Source organism: Apodemus sylvaticus, chromosome 10 (assembly GCF_947179515.1).
Source record: "Apodemus sylvaticus chromosome 10, mApoSyl1.1, whole genome shotgun sequence".
NCBI classification, from domain to species: Eukaryota; Metazoa; Chordata; class Mammalia; order Rodentia; family Muridae; genus Apodemus; species Apodemus sylvaticus.
In genome coordinates, this window is record NC_067481.1 from 47,800,377 (window position 1) to 47,814,031 (window position 13,655).

Sequence of the window (13,655 nt, forward strand, 5' to 3'; positions counted from 1 at the left end):
AAAAAATATAAAAAAAGAAATGAGGGAGAAACAAAACATTTCAGATAAGCTTTTTTTTAAAAGATTTATTTATTATATTATATGTAAGTAAGTACACTGTAGCTGTCTTCAAACACCAGAAGAGGGAGTCAGATCTCTTTACAGATGGTTGTGAGCCGCCATATGGGTGCTGGGATTTGAACTCATGACCTTCAGAAGAACAGTCGGTGCTCTTACCTACTGAGCCATCTCTCCAGCCCCAAGTTATTTTTTTAAAAATGTAATTTACAGGGTGGAGGTGGTAGACACCTTTAATCCTAGTACTCAGAAGGCAGAAGCAGGCAGATCTCTATGAGTTTGAGGCCAGCCTGGTCTACAGAGTGAGTTCCAGGATAGTCAAGGCTACAAAGAGAAACCCTATCTTTAAAAAAAAACAAAAAACAAAAATAAATGGGAAATTTTGTCATTAGCAGATATTCTAAGAAGTTCTCAAATGAATCCTAGGGCTGTCCTATAGAGGATGCCACAGAGTGACTAGAGTCCACACGAAAAAATAAAGAGCTTCTTGCAAGACACAAGTACATTTTGTTTACAATTCTTCTGATTAATAAGACTACTATATAAAGACTTAATTATAAAACTGCTAATAGGCTTATGCCATACAAAGATAATTTATATGACAGTAATGGGCCCAAGGAGAGAGGAGGAAGGAAGCTGAGTCACATTTCACTTAGCAGGCCCAGGTTCTGAGAGGTCCACAGCGTGGCGGTTTATCACTGTGTGGACCGCAGAGTGTATGCAAGCAGAGATGGCTGCGCTCTTACGAGGGGATGCAGCTTTCCGGGACCGCAGCTGTGTGTGGTCCTTGCCAACTTAAATGACATTGTGGAGCACAAAGCTTTTGTGTTTTATTGAGACTAAGTCAGTGTTAATCTAAGCTGGGTGGTTTTAAATTAAAATATTAATGGAATAGGCTGGGGATGTGGCTCAGTGATAGAGAATTTGCCTAGCAACATGCACAGCCCTGGGTTTGATCCCCACCAACACACACACACACACACACACACTGTAATTAACTTATAATCTGTAATTATAATCTCTGAGGTAACCAGTTAGGAATTAGCTTAAAATGTAATAAAAGATTAATTATCAATGAAAAGTTATGTTAAAAATATTACCACAAGGGGCCCAGTTAGATGGCCACTGATAAAAGTGCTTTCCTCAAAGCCTGACCACCTCAGTTCAGCCTCCACTGGTGGAAGGAGAGGAACAATTCCTGAAAGATGTCCTCTGCCCAACCTCCACACACATGCCATGGGATGCACGCATCCCGGTGCACACACCTATGTGCACAGCACATATATAATAGATGTAGAAGAGAGGGGAAATGTCTATTAGATGTCAGATAGAATAGACTTTGAGACGAAAGCCGTGCCTGGGAGCGCAGTTCAGTGGTGGGGTGCTTGCCTGGTCTGCACACCGCCAGCACTGTGGCAGGTGGGAGCGGGACAAGGACGGTTACTAGAGGGGCAGTGTCCTAGGAGGTGGGCATGCTTGCAGTGCAAAGATGGGGTCTTGAGTTCACTCCCAGGACCCATGTAAAGGCCGGCCATGGCCATGCATGCCTTTATCCCCAGTGCCAGGTGGCAGAGAGAGGGGGATCTTGGGAGTTTACTGCCCTCCATCCTCACCTAATGGAGCTTCCGGCTCAGCAGGAGACCTTCAGCCTCCAGGGTACAAAGGGGAGCACAGGAGAGCCGGTGCCTGATGCCCTCCTCTTGTGTATGCACAGGGACGTACACACACACACACACACTGTTACAGAAATGAATTAAGGACATTTAAGATGCTAAGAACCTAATTCATCAGGATATGATAACAATTTTAAGTATGTATTTACCCAGTAACAGTCCCCCAAACTACACAGAGCAAAAAAACAGTAATGATGGGAGAAACTGGGATTCAACAATGATAGTTGCAGACTTCCAGGTCTTTTGCTTTATTTCTAATTCTTTTTATTTTAATTTTGAGACAGGCTTCACTAGGTAGCTCTCACTGGCCTGGGATACTCTGGGTAGATCAGGCTGGACTCAGACTCACAGAGATCCACTTACTTCTGGCTTCAGAGTGCTGGGATTAAAGGTGGCACTGGTTTTTGGAACAAGGTCTGTGGTCAGGCTCGGGCAGCCTTGGGGTTGCCTTCCTTGCCACCGCTCCTGGGTTCAAGGTCCCATTTGCAAAGATGAATGCATATGCAAGCAGAGGCTCAATACGGAAATAAAAGACTCGACATTAGAAACCAATGAGGCTTAACAGACATCTGTAAAGTACTCCACCTTGTGCCCCCTTCTCCCCTTATGCTGGTAGCCAAGGACCTAAGAGCAGAAAGGGAACAGAGGCAGACAGCGGCAGAACGACCTCTGGAGCCGGCTGCACTGAGATGGGGCTACTTTATTGTTTTAGGGATAGAGTATCTAAGGGCTTTTTTTTAGGGCTATGGGTAGAAAGGGCTAATTGGTCATGGCATCAAGTAAGGAGGAAGGGCGGATTGGTTATAGTACAGCACCTAATTATCATGGGGGGCAGCAGCCAGAGTAGGGCGTGTATGCTGAATTCTGCAGCCTTGCAGAGAGCTCTCTGTACAAGGTCACTTTTCAGACAAGGCCAGCCACCTGTGCTCAGGGACACTCTGCAGACAAAGGCAGGCAGAGACAGGGAAGCCCTGCTAAGAAAGGGAGTCCCCCATTTTGCACAAAGCCTAGAAAGCCAACTGGTCATGGGGAACTGCTACCTTAATAGTAAGGTTCCCCAATACCACCCGACAGCAACTAGGTCTTCATAGCATTGTCCCAAGAGAGAGTACACGTGAGACTGGAAAACATGTCTCAATCAATTTAAAGGTGTTGAAGTCATACAAAATATGTTCTTTAGCTATACTGGAATGTAAGTTAGAACTCCTGAGCTATAGGAAATTGGGGGAATTCACAAATATTTAGAAAGTAATTTCCTCCAAATACTCCCAAGTGAAATTAAAAAGTGCTTTGAGACAAATAAAAAAGAAAGTGTAACTTTTTAAAGCTTATGGAAGACAGGAGAGATGGCTCAGCAGCGTAGAGCTCTTGCTGCTCTTCACAGGACCAGGGTTCCCCTCCCAGCACCCATGTCAGATGCTCACACCTGCCTGTAACTCCAGCTCCAGGGATCAGAGGCCTCCTGCCTCCCTGGGCATTTACACGCGTGTGCGTGTGCGTGTGCGTGTGCGTGTGTGTGTGTGTGTGTGTGTGTGTGTGTGTGTGTACGCGAGTGCATGTGTGCGCACACACACACACACACACACATACAAATTTAAAAATGAAGAAATCTTTAAGGCTTACAGAATATATAGTTGTGGACATCTATATTAAAAAAAGGAAAGGCCTCAGGTCAATAATCTTCTGCTGTAAGAAACCAGGAAAGGAACAGACGTCTAAACCCAAAGCAAGCAAAGGAGAGAAGTCATAAAGATTAGGACAGGAAAAAACTGAAAGCAGAATGAAAGGTCATGTATTGTATGACTCCATTTATATGCAGCACCCAGAATATGCAAATCCGCAAGACAGAAAGTAGATCAGCCTTTTCCGGGGGCTGAGAAAGGAGGCTGAAGTGACTGCTAATGCTTTCTTTCTGGGGCGATGAAAATGTCCTGAAACCCAACTCTGGAGAGGGTTGCACAGCTCTGTGACTGTGCAGAAACCCACTGGGCCATAAACACTAAACAGGCGAGTTTTATGATTTGTGAATTGTATCTCCATATTGGTGCTAAAAACAACAACAACAAAATTAACAGAGATAATTAGGTGAACGAGGTTGTATCAGGGTCCCTGAAGGCCCAAGGGAGGAATGTGACATTAAAAGGACATGCAGAAGTCCCAGGTGTGTAGGACATTTTTGGTTTTATACAAACAGCATTAGGGAGCCGCCAGGGCGATTTCAAGCCCGTGGCTGCATGCTAGGACCAGCCTTTTGGGAAGCTCATGGATGACTGTCTGCAGGGGTGCAGAGGAGGATCTGGGGAGGCAGCTGCAGCCCAAACACAATGAGCTGCATTTCAGGTTTGGTGTTCAAGGTCACCTTGCTAGTGGAGACAGACCTACCAGGCAGTAGGCCTGGTGTACAAATCCTCCCTCCTCCCCCCCCCCCCCAGTGCTGGTCTGAACACACCCAGGTCATCTTCACTCAGTTGCAAGGGTAGCAGGGAACAGCGTGTCATATGAAGCAGGCTGCTGGGTACCTGTGACTGGCCCTGGCTGGTTACAAATGGTGACGATTAAAGATTCCAGGCCCTAGAACAACTCAAAGCTGAATTGCCCTGCCCACCCGGACCATGGAGGACTGAGTGAGGTGTGTGTTCTAGAGCGAAGCCAGGTGTCTGCTTCCTGTCTGCTTTATCCCTTCTCTCTTAACCCTGGAGACCCTATTTCTCATGGCAGAACCTATGGCTCAGTGTCAACTCGCCCCCCTCAGCCCCACGCTTTTGCTGCAGGAGATCTAACCTAGGGCTTCGTGCTCGCTCATATGCTCTACCACGGAGCTGTACCCTAGCCCCCCACTGAGCTGTACCCTAGCTCCCCACTGTCATCCAGCAATTTCCTAGGTTATTAAGGGAGGGACTTAGATGTGCTAACCTGGCCTGAGGGAGCTGGGTGGTCACAGTAGTGTAAAGTCAGAGCTTCTGGGGCCACGCCTGGTGGTGGCTAGGCCACCCGACAGGATGCCAGGTTACCTTATTGTAAAAGGTTCCCTCACGACTACTTGTTTAACTCACCATCTCCATTAGTCTTGCTCTGAGGGACTAACCACACAAGGTTCTGTCACTTGAATCCATTCGCAGACAACTTTCCCTCTCCCCTTCTCTTTTTAACCCTTTACTGGGCAGGCAAGATTCTAGAATGTCGAAAGGCTGACTACCTTTGCAAACTGTTAGTTACCCGAGAAAAGAAAGGCCTGGCCTGTGTCCTCCTGAAAGTTTTATTTACAAGGCCCACAGCCAGGCCATTGTCTCCTTTTGCCTGCTGTTTGAAATGCAGAGACCTGGTGATCTTGGAATAAATAAGCTTATAACTGGGGACTGAACCGGCTGTGAAGTCTGCAGGGAGCTGTGTGAGGGGCACCTGCCCACACTGCCCTGCTGCTTCCTACCCTGGCTCATCCTCCTCTTTCAGCTGACCCACAGGGGCCACACGCTGTGGCACCCTTTCTGTGGGTACATCGGGGTCAGGGGGCTGCCAGGACCGGGCCCTTCATGCTGGGGGAGCCGAGTCTCTGGTCCTGAGCAGTACGATTGATCTTAGCTGGGATTTTCTCTCTTGCTGGGAGAAGAGAAGCACAGGAGTTCTTCAGTCTGCGGCTGCTCTCAGACATCAGAGGGGAGCAGGGGCAGTCTGAAAACAGACGCAGGTTGGGGGCTCTTTCTGCTTAGAATTCCTGCAGCATTTATAAGAAGACTGCATAGTTTGCTGTCTCATTATTCATGGCCCGATGCTGTTGTCTTTCTAGAATGTTGCCTCCAATACTAATTGTCAGCCCTGTGCACAGAGCCGGTGCGGACGCACAGCCACCAACCTCTGCATTTAATTTGCTGCTGCTGAGTGGAAGGAGTGGGGGCAGTCTGTGTTAGAGGGTTGATAAAACCTCAGAGTGGCTGGGCGGGGAGGGGTGGCTATGTGGGTGGCTTCCCACTCCCAGTAGAGTCCCTGACAAGCTCCTCGTGAATAGCCTGGCCTCTGATTGCTGGTACCCGGTTCTTCCCAAGGCCCAACCGTACTCTGACATTTTCAGGCAAAGACTGTGTCTTCTGTTTTTCTGTTTTTCCTGTTATCCATCTATGTACTTATCTATCCACTCAGGACTCCATCCCATTGCATGTGAAAACTGAGGACGCCCAGAGAATATTTGTTTCTCCACATGTCATGTATAAGAAATATACAGAAATGCATTTATAAAAAAAATAAGATAAAGTTGGTGCTATGTACCAGACATTGTATAGATAATAGTATGTGCACAGACACATTTATATTATTTGTTTCTGTGAGCTTATGTAATTAAATTGAAGCCCATAAAAATAAGATCAGAAAAAACAGAGACTAACCAAAATGTCAAGAGCAGAGAAGAACAGGGGATATTTAGAATATATATAATTTTAGTGTCCTGCTTTTCCACAGTGATAAAACACCATGGCCAAGGCAACCTATAGAAGAAAAGAGTTTATTGGGCTTACAGTTTCAGAGGGTGAGTCTGCGACCATCATGGCTGGGAGCATGGCAGCAGGCAGGCAGGCATGGCCCTGGAGCACCAGCTGAGAGATTATATCCTTATCTGCAGGTAGGGGGCAGAGAGAGAACTAATTTGAATGCCATGGATTTTGAAACCTCTGATCCATGCTCCCCTCCCCCCAGCCATGACACACCTCATCCAATAAGGCCACACCTCCTAATCCTTCCCAAACAGTTCCACCACACCAGAACCAAGCATCACATATATGAGATGCTTTGGGGGCTATTCTCATTCAAAGAATCACAGGAATTTCGTTGTAGCATTGAGATAAGTAACTAAGGTGTATGTGTGGGGGTGGGGTTCTCCTGTTTCCACCTTCCATTTCTCCTCAGGAGCTCTGAAATGATAGATGATTGTATTTCTGTATCTGACCTTTACATGGGTTCTGGGGATTCAAACTCAGGTCCTCAGGCTGGCATGGTAAGTGATTTTTATTTACCGAGCCATCTTCCCAGCCTTCTCTTGAGCTTTTTAAAGTGTCATAGTGTGTAAGCTAGCAAGCTCATTCCCTACATGTATTAATTGTCAAATTACCTATTTTTCCTGTGTGAATTGCTGCTTATCGTGTTTGCCTCCTTCTTGTGAACTTGGCATATTGGTGGATTGAGCACTTTAGCATTTGATTTTCTATTTAGAGACCGAGCAAGCAGTGACTGACGGTGGAACCCTGTGCTGGTGACCGCGCATTTTGGTCTGGGAAGAGAATTCTACCTTTAGCAAAGCAAAGGTCAGGGCCTCTGCAGTCGGTATGTGGTGGACATCCATTCTGACTGTCAAGCTTCCTTCTTCAGGTATAAATAGTCATGCCATCCTCCTGGAGAAGATAAACTGTCCGATGCTCTTTCCTCCTTGGGAAAGGACTGGCAGGTTCTTAAGCCAGTGTGTCAAGCCAGAACACTCAGGATCCTTCAGCAAGTCTGCTTTTTTGTCATGATCGTTGTGGGTGCACTCTCTGGAAAATGAGGGGTGGTCAGAAGTGGATGACACAGTCTCGACGTACAACCTGGGAGGCGGGCCAGGTCTGGGATGAGCCCAGGACAGGATCTCTCTTGGGGAATCACTGGAGAGAGACATAGGTATAATCTGAAGAGAGCAGGTGATACTGTCCAGGAGCTGGCGCTCTCTTTGGGCCCCATGGCTACAGCAAAGGAGCAAAGGCAGCCAAAGAATGAACGCTGGAGATTGGAAGGAAGACGATCTCCGCTGTGGTATCTCTGAGCCAAGCCTCAGAAGACAGTTAGCTGCAGGAGCAGACAGCTCTCCCCAGAGCTGAATCCATTTAGCATGTGTATGAGTTCTGCCTTCTCAATTCTTCCTAGGTGATTTTCTCAGAGTCCGTGATCAATCACAAATAAGAGTCCAGCTCAAACTACCTGAGGTAAAAAAATGGGACTCTGAGAATCTGGCAATTGTAAAAGTGGGTCAGGCTTGGCTGCACCCAGTGACTGACAATATCTTCAGGTGTATTCACCCCCTTCTGTTGGCTTCCCCAGGGCATCATTTCCAGATTGGCTGCTTCTGAGAGGCGGCAAGATGGCCGCAGGATTTCCCACACCAGCACCATTGGCAGTGATTGCTTCCCACACAGCCACCTGTCTACCACACACTTCCCCTGGCAGTCTCTACACTCCACTCACTTCCCATGTGGACACTACACACCAAGATGCTGTGTGTATCACTCATTTTTTGACAACACTGTTACCACAGCTCGCTGTCACAAAAGGTATACTTCCCAGTAACCCAGGGAAGACACACCTTGGCCTAGGTCACAAGCACAGCCTTGAGCCAGCCCCTCTCCAGGAAGTAGAGAAGGGTAATGGATATCTTAATAGGTTCCCCAGGCATACCCACCCCTAAGGAGGAAGAAGCAGGGGACAGTTTACCTTCTCCAGAAAGATGACATGGTTACTTAAACCTAAAGAAGGACGCTGGGCAGGCAAAATGGATGTCCATCACCTAGAGCTAGCAGAGAACCTGGCCTTTGCTTTGCTAAAAGTAGAATTGTCTTCCCAGCTCAAGATGCACATCTGTCTGGACCTTGCTGCTAGTGTTAAATTAAGGCTGTCGTCTGCTTAGTGTTGCCACAGTTCTGTGGTGTACAGTGTGAATGCTAGCAATCTTCATGCCTTCCTGTCAGGGCCATCCTAGGCCTTCTCATGGAGGCTTCCCACCCCCCTGTATGGGAAATTCCTCACATGGAACCTTTACATGCAATCAGCTGCTATGCTCAGGGGAAATAGCTTTTCCCTAACATGCTTGTGTCCCAGGATGCTGGCCCCTAGCTCCACTTGGCCTCTGATACCTCTCCTTGCCAGGCTCATGGTCTCTTTGGGATGCTCATCTTGGCTCAGATCGTGACCAGATGTTGGTGTCACCGACAGTTTGTGGACAGGTCTGTCTGGTGGGTGGACCTGCAGGGAGTGGACAGAGCTGCCGGGCTGAGCCCTGACAAGGAAGGAGCCCCCTGCTCAGCTGCTCCCTAGTCAGCAGCCCTGTGGCAGCTGCACCCACAAGCCCTGGGAACTGCGCTCACCTTCACTGGGTTTTTGTTTTTCTCTTCTGGTCTTAGTATCAGTTGCTTTTTTCTCTTGCTGCTGTAACAAATACCCAAGAAAGACAGCTTAAAGAGGGAGAGAGTTTATTTGTGCTCATGGTTTCAGAGAGTTTGATGCATCATTCGGCCCATGGATGGAACATCGTGGCAAGGGAAGCACGTGGCAATAGCTTTCTCCTCTTCTTCTTCTTCTTCTTCTTCTTCTTCTTCTTCTTCTTCTTCTTCTTCTTCTTCTTCTTCTTCTTCTTCTTCTTCTTCTTCTTCTTCTTCTTCTTCTTCTTCTTCTTCTTCTTCTTCTTCTTCTTCTTCTTCTTCTTCTCCTCCTCCTCCTCCTCCTCCTCCTCCTTCTCCTCCTCCTTCTCCTCCTCCTTCTCCTCCTCCTCCTTCTTCTCCTCCTCCTCCTTCTTCTCCTCCTTCTCCTCCTTCTCTTCCTCCTCCTCCTCCTCCTCCTCCTCCTCCTCCTCCTCCTCCTCCTCCTCCTTGGTTTTTCAAACAGGGTTTCTCTGTGTAGCCCTGGCTATCCTGGAACTCACTCTGTAGACCAGGCTGGCCTGGAACTCAGAAATCCTCCTGCCTCTGCCTCCCAAGTGTTGGGATTAAAGGCGTGCGCCGCCACCACCACCCAGCACTTTCTTTACTTCTTAGGGGTACAGAGGGGAAGGTAATGTAGGAAGGGTTCCGGGCAAGATACAGCCCCCAGGACACACCCTTTGTGACCTGCTTTCTCTAGCAAGGCCCCACCTCCCACTTTGTCACCTTGATGTAATGCCATCGTATTTCAAATCTATGGAGGGATTAATCCTTCAGTAAGTCAAACCCTCCTGACCTAAGCTTTCTGGAAAAGCCATCGCAGGTGCACCAGAGGAGGGGGTATGTCTTCTAATACTGCTTTTTAATCCAGTGCTTGACAACTGAGACTGTCATGATGTTTTCTAATTTTCTGTCTGGAAATGGAATTAGGGTCTCTGTGTACTAGGGTAAGGCTCTCGAGGAGCTACAGTCCAGCCCACTGAGATGCATTCTAAACTCTGGGCTCTCTTCTTCAATTGAGTCTTATCTGGAAGGCTGAACTGGCTGGGTTGTTTCTTTGGTTTTTGCTTTGTTTTATTTTTAAGACAAGGTCTTACTGTGAAGCCTGAAAACTCAGGGTGTGTAGCAGGATGGCTTCAAACTCACAGAAATCCATTTGCTTCTGTCTCTCAAGTGCTGGGATTGGGCATGCGCCATCACACATGGCCCTGTGGTTGGTTTGGGAAGCTGCTCACTCCCTTCCCATCTTCCACAGCATCCTCGGACCGTATCAGCGTTCTTGGGTTCTGCCTTAGTTAGGGTTTCTATTATGATGAGACACCGTGACCCAAAAGCAGGTTGGGGAGGAAAGGGTGTACTCAGCCTACACTTCCACACTGTGCTTCATCAGCAAAGGAGGTCAGGACAGGAGCTCAGACAGGGCGGGAGCCTGGAGACAGGAAGAGAAGCCATGGAGGGGAGCTAACCATTGGCTTGGCCATCACTGGGTTGGTGGTCCTGGGTTCACAGTCCAGGGATGACCCCACCCACCATGAGCTGGGTCCTCTCACATTGATCACCAATTGAGAAAATATCTTACAGCTGGATCTCACGGAGGCATTTCCAAAGCCGAGGCTCCTAGATCCCTGATGACTCTAGCTTGTGTCAAGTTGACACAAATCCTGCCAGCGCAGGCTTCTTGGAACTCTGTTTGAGAAGCTGTGTCCATTGTTCTCTCTTCTTAGAATTTTTTTTTTTTAATCTCCATGGGGATAAGGTTGGTAGAAAACATTTTCTTCCTTTACTAGATTGTCTGTTATGAAAAGGTCAGGAGTGAGGTACTTGTCACCCTCCAGACTCAACCGTAGCCATAACGGCTGGACCACACTCCGGCTGCAGGAGGCTGCCTCGCTGCCCCTGTGCTGTGCTAGCTGCTTTTGCGAGTCTGTCCTTCTACTGCACTAGTCAAATGATCAAGGTCTCAGTTTACCTTCTTCCCAAGAAGCCACAGCCAGAGGCTCCCCTGCTGGCACTGGAGACTCTGGGAAGCCCACAGTTTGGTTCCCACCAGGACTGATAATAATTTTTGAGAAATGTCTAGAAGCTAAGCCCTTTCTAACAACAACTGACAAACAAACCCTTCAGTGCTGGCAGGTCACACATGCTTATAATTCCAATCACTTTGAAGGCTGAAGCATAGGATCCTGGGTTCTAGGCCAGCCTGGGCTATTCAGCAAGATCTTGTCACAAGAAATGACAAACTTTTGCAATTTGTATGTGTCCAGACTGAAAACATATCCCCCGGGGGATGTAAGCTGTCCCTGAAGGTCCTGCCTTGGATGGGAAACATCCTACAATTGTTTGTCAGCCGCTGCCACTGTGGGACTTGGTCTCCAGTACAATGCAGGTGGGGTAGTGTGGTCCAGCTTCCCTGCACTAGGGAAAGAGAATCCAGGCCTGGGTTTGGCTCCAGCTGGGCCTTGCAGAGCTGTTACTTATTGAGTTAAGTCAGAGTGGCTCAAATGTTGATGTGCAGCACCTGGGTCGCCCTTGGCAACCACCACACAAGGGAGGCCTTCCTTTTGCTGGGGCTCCCTGGAACCCTCTCTCGGCTGGGCCCATTGCTTCCTGGTAGGTGCTTCTGGTTCTCCTGGTCCTAAGGACCCACAAAGCTATCTTTGTGTGTCGTGCCTGTCTGGTGCCTGCAGGGGCTTTTCCAGACTCTGCTGTGGGGAAGGGGTGTGCCAGGCTGGGAGAGTATTTGGTAAATGGTTCACAGAGACTTGCCTGGCAGTAGAAAGGCAGTGAGCTGGAGGAGAGCCAGGAGCCTCCACCTCAGATGCTGTATTCTATCTGTACCACCCTTTATACTCCAGTGGACGGGACAGATGTGAGGCCCTGGGTGGATGGCTTCTGACTTTTGGTGGAAAGTTGGGGCAGCAGGTGGACCAAGGGCCAGGCAGAGAAGGGGGCTATGCAGCTGGCAATCCAGACTCCTCTATTGGACGCATGTTTGTGACAATCTGAGCTCTGTGTAGGAGTGAGAGACGCATTAGGATGTATATGCCTGGTGTTACCTTTGAGGTCAGCTATCATAAAACTGAAAAAAAAAAATCCCCCAGATAACTGTGAGATGGGGCCAAAAGCCAAGGGTCACAGAGACAAAAAAGAAATATTCAAGGAAAAGGCATGTTTATTAGAATACAGCTAAATTTTGTTTTCAAGACAGGGTTTCTCTGTGTAGCCCTGACTGTCCTGGAACTTACTATACAGACCACACTGGCCTCATACTCAGAAATTCACCTGCCTCTAGCAGACTGAGAGATGGCCTTTTAAGGTGTTTTACCAATCATTTGCCACTGTGGGCATTTTGTTTTGCCACACTGAAATTTGAACCCAGAACCTTGTATTTTAATGTAATTAGTAACACCCCCCCACACACACAGTCTTTTCTTTATACAAATGATATAGTTTTTTACTTGTGGAGAAGAAAAGTTTCCTTTGAAAAGTTTTACTCAAACAAATTTGAGTAAAAGCATGAATTGATTTAAAGGAAAATATGGAATGAAGGATAACAGTACTGGACCCTCCGAGGCTTGGCAGCAGTCTTCTAGAACAAAGCAAAAAGCTAAGTGGAATGGGAAGGCCGGCTGGGGAGGGCAGGACCGATGAGGGGGAGCTGGAAGGGGAGAAAGACCGGTTCCTAGAGGCGTAGTCCATCTGAACTGTAATGTGTAAGACCTGTAGGGACCGGAGGGGGAATTGACCTGTATTATAAAGAGCCACCAGTCCCCGAGTGTAGACTCTCAGGAGGCATCAGGAGCCCCTGAAGGAGTCTGAAGAGAAGACTAAGTCATGATTGTTCTTGAAGAGTCTCGTTGTGAAGGGTACCAGCACTTGAAGTCAGAATGGCAAGCCGGGATCTAAGTAAAAGTTCTATGATAAGGTCAAACTAGGGCCACCTCCCTCAGGTCATCTGCCCCTGACGCTGGCTTGTGGCTGGAAGGATTGGACAGAATCAGGTCTGAGGCAGATGAGACCAGCCTTGGTCTGTGGGTTACAAAGCCTGCCGAGCAGAGTTGCAGATCAGGAGCCTGCGGGCGGGGGGGGGGGGGGGGGGGGGGGGGTGGGGGGTGGGGGGGTGGGGGGTGGGGGGCTCTCTGGGATGTCCTGTGAAAAGGATGGGGCGGGGGGGAGGGCCGCACAGTGACGGCCCCTGGTGCCTCCAGGCCTAGCACAGAATGTTCTGGAATGCTGTGAGGGAAGTGGGTGGGGTGAACTGAAGGAAGCTTTTCTGTGGCTAGACCAGGAAGTGTGCAGTTTCCTGCCTGGGTTTGGTTGGGACAGCCCTGCCTGGCTGAGAGCCCAGGTCCGGATTTCATTCATCAGCGGGGCCTGTGTGCACCTGGGTCACTTTTTTGTTGTTCTTGTTGTTGTTTTGTTTATCACTGTCCCATTTCTTCCTCTCCATGTAGGGAGTCCCCCAGGTCAGGCACCAACATTGCTTCAACACCCCCAAGCATTCACCCTTTACCACTGAGGGCTTCTCTACGCCAGGCAGCAAGGGGAGGCCTGCCTAGTCTCTGTGATACAGGGCAGCAGGGACCCAGTCCCAACTGGCTGCCTGTGTGGTCCCTAGTAGCCAGACATGGACACATCTTCTAGCCGGGAACATAACTCATCCTGTTCCTCTGTGAATGTGGGGGCCGCCGCTGCAGGGTGCTGGGCTGTGATGCAGGTGCTGTGTGTCCCAGGTGGAGACGTTTTGGAGGGATGATTTGACTGGTGCTGTAGGTAAAAT

At 48.6% G+C, this 13,655-nt stretch overlaps 1 protein-coding gene across 2 annotated transcripts in view; it reads left to right on the forward strand.

Annotated features, from left to right (window-relative positions):
* Rph3al (rabphilin 3A like (without C2 domains)) overlaps positions 1-13,655 on the forward strand; it is a 136,849-nt gene that overhangs the window by 18,532 nt on the left and 104,662 nt on the right. Inside the window, exon 1 of one of the 2 annotated variants that reach the window (XM_052195379.1) lies at positions 11,292-11,485. The exons of the other annotated variant lie outside the window; for it this stretch is intronic. The gene's annotated coding sequence lies outside the window, so the exon portion shown is untranslated. Of the gene's footprint in view, positions 1-11,291; positions 11,486-13,655 lie in introns of those variants that run through there. 2 annotated transcript variants of the gene reach the window in all.